General features: G+C 38.0%; 1 protein-coding gene across 2 annotated transcripts in view; it reads right to left on the reverse strand.

Annotated features, from left to right (window-relative positions):
• The window catches only part of KLRG1 (killer cell lectin like receptor G1), a 25,197-nt gene extending 24,681 nt beyond the window's left edge, over positions 1-516 (reverse strand). Inside the window, exon 1 of one of the 2 annotated variants that reach the window (XR_013333929.1) lies at positions 410-516. The gene's annotated coding sequence lies outside the window, so the exon portion shown is untranslated. The remainder of the gene's footprint in view (positions 1-409) is intronic. The other variant, XM_077759038.1, reaches the window with a different exon arrangement.
• Positions 517-3,394: the final 2,878 nt, after the last annotated feature.

The following is a 3,394-nucleotide window of genomic DNA, read 5'->3' on the forward strand; positions in this document are numbered from 1 at the left end:
TTGTCTTTTTTTTTTTTTTTTTTTTTTTTTGTAGATTCCACATACTGAGATCATGAGAAATTTCTGGTCTGGCTTATTTCACATAGATAATGTCCTCTAGTTTCGTCTAAGTTGTTGAAAATGGCAGATTCCTTTTTTTAAGGCTGAACGATTTATATACATATGTGTGTGTATATATATGTAAAAACTTTGGTTTGCGAGGATAATTCGTTCCAGAAACACGCTTGTAATCCAAAGCACTTGTATATCAAAGAGAATTTCCCCATAAGAAATAATGGAAACTCAGATGATTTCATTCCACAACCAGAAAAATATTCATATACAAATGATTACAATACTGTAATAGAATACAAAATAACAAATAAAATATAAAATATAAAGAAAAATAAACACATTAACCTGAACTTACCTTTGAAAATCTTCGTGGATGGTGTGACGGAGATGAGAGAGGAGGATTATTGTGTAGGACAACTTTCACTGTCACTAATGGAATCACTGCTATCTATTGGCTAGATGGAATCTTTTTCTTTTCATGCAACTTTAACAAGGGACCCATCCAATGACCTAGAATGAAGCAAAGCATTCCTAAGCTTACTCTTGTATGGAAAAGCAAAGGACTGTCCACAGGTGCTTTGCAGTGACAAAAATACACTAGTGCCAGTTGTGGGTACCTCCCAACGTTCTGAAAAATCACTGCTTTCTGCCGAATGCCTCGGCCTGAGACCGAGCATCCAAGCTTGGGAGATGATCACCCACAATCCCTCAGCAAGAGAGAGACAGAGAAAAACCGATGCTCAGTGGTGATCATATGACATCCAGCCTCATGTACTACTCATTTTGCAGACATTGCTCGTTTACCAAGCAATTATCAAGTTAAAAATTATTAGAAATGTTTGCTTATCTTACAGAAAACATACAGAACAAGTCACTCACAATCCAAGGTTTTACTGTTTATCATATTTCCTCTTTCTGAGCAGAAAAAAAGAACATAAACAGAGCCTCAGTGAGCTGTAGGACAATATCAATGCTTATACGTGAAGCCCCAGAAATACAGGAGAAAATAGTGAAGCAGAAAAAGAACTTGAAGAATCGATGATCAAATACTTCCCAAATTTAGTGCAAAATGTCCAGATATGAGAAATTCAATAAACCCCAATCAGGATAAACATAAGGAAAGTCATACCTATGGACATCATAATAAAACTGCTGAAAACCAGATAAAAAGAAAATAGTGCAAGCAGATAGAAAAAACCAACATATTAAAAGGAACAATGACATGAATGATAGCTGAATTCTCATCAGAAACCAAGAAGGAGAAAGACAGTGGAATGCAATTTTTAATATTTTTTAATGTTTATTTATCTTTGAGAGTGTGTGCATGGTGCACACATGCGTGGGGGAGGGGTAGAGAGAAAGGGAGACAGAGAATCTGAAGCAGGCTCCGCACCATCAAAGCAAAGCCCAACGCAGGACTCAAGCTCACAAACCGTGAGATCATGACCTGAGCCGAAGTTGGACACTAAACCGACGGAGCCACCCAGGACCCCTGCCATTTTTTTTAAAGGAAAAATAGTAATACCATTGGCACAGCCACAATGGAAAATATGGAGGTTCCTCAAAATATTAACAAGAGAACTACTATATGATCTAGCAATTCCATTTCTGGGTATGCAGCTGAAGGAAATTAAATCACAATGTCAAAGAGGTATCTGTACCCCGTTGTTCACTGAAGCATTATTCACAATAGTCAAGACATAGAAACAACCTAGGTCCCCTCAATGAATGAGTGCACAAAGAAATTGTGGTATATAGATACAGTGGAATATTATTAAGCCATATAAATGAAGGAAATCCTGCTATTTGTGACAATATGGATGGACCTCGAGGGCATAATGCCAAGGGAAATAAGTCAGAGAAAAACAAATGTTATATGATCTCATTTATATGTATTTTTAACGTTTATTTATTTTTGAGAGACAGAGAGAGACAGGGTATGAGCAGGGAAGGGGCAGAGACAGAGGGAGACACAGAATCTGTAGGAGGCTCCAGGCTCAGAGCCTGATGCGGGGCTTGAACTCATGAACTGTGAGACGATGACCTGAGCCAAAGTCAGACACTTAATGGACTGAGCCATCCAGGTGCCCCAATCTCATTTATATGTAGAATCTTTAAAAAACCCCAAACTCATAGAAACAGAGAGTAGAATGGTGGCTGCCAGGGGCTTAGGGGTGGGAGAAATGAGATGTTGGTCAAAAGGTATAAACTTCCAGTTATAAGATGAATGAGTTCTGGGGATGTAATGTACCACACAGTGATTACAGTTAACAATGCTGGACTGTATACTTGAAATCTGCTATGAGTAAATATTAAACATTCTTACCACCAAAAAAGAAAAAAAATAACTTAGGTGTTGGATATAGTAACTAAACTTATTGTGGGAATCATTTTACAATATACATATATGTCAAATCATCACATTTGACAACTTAAATTTACACAATGTTATATGTCAATTACATCTCAATAAATCGGGGTTATGAGGTGAATACTACTACCAAACCAGAATTCTATATCTAGCAAACACATCCATCAAAAATAAAGAAGGGAAAAACACTTTTTTTTAATTCAATTTATTTTTATTTCTATTTTTATTTTTATTTTTATTTTTTTTAATATTTTTATTTATTTCTAGGAGAGAGAGAGAGACAGCATGAGCAGGGGAGGGTCAGAGAGAGAGGGATACACAGACTCCGAAACAGGCTCCAGGCTCTGAGCTGGTAGTCAGCACAGAGCCCGACGCGGGGCCCGAACCCACAAACCGTGAGATCATGACCTAAGCGAAAGTCGGACGCTTAACCGACTAAGCCACCCAGGCGCCCCAAATTCAATTTATTTTTAAATTTATTTATTTTGAGAGAGAGTGCGCACACTAGCAGGGGATGGGCAGAGAGAAAAGGAAGGAAAGAATCTCAAGCAGGTCGACTTGGGGCTCAATTCCAGGAATGGCAAGATCACAGCCTGAGTAGAAATTAAGGGCTGGACACTTAACCCACTCAGCCACCCAGGCGCCCCCCAAAAACACTTTCATATAAAGAAAACAGAATTGTCGTGAGCAGCCCAGCGCCACGAGAAATGCTAAACGAAGCTCTTCATGCTTAGAAAAAATGTCACGAGATGAAAACTCAGACCCATGAGACTGAAGAACAGAATCAGTAAATATACAGGTACATATAAAAGATGGTGTTCTTTTTTCCCCCTTAATTTCTTTAAAGGAAAGCAGAAACAAAGGAAAATAAAACATGTATGACAGACTGTCCACAAATAGAAAATGACAGACGTAAAGCCAACCACATCAGTAAGTGAATTCATCATAAATGGATTAACACATCAAACA

Source organism: Crocuta crocuta, unplaced genomic scaffold (assembly GCF_008692635.1).
Source record: "Crocuta crocuta isolate KB4526 unplaced genomic scaffold, BGI_CrCroc_1.0 scaffold72, whole genome shotgun sequence".
NCBI classification, from domain to species: domain Eukaryota; kingdom Metazoa; phylum Chordata; class Mammalia; order Carnivora; family Hyaenidae; genus Crocuta; species Crocuta crocuta.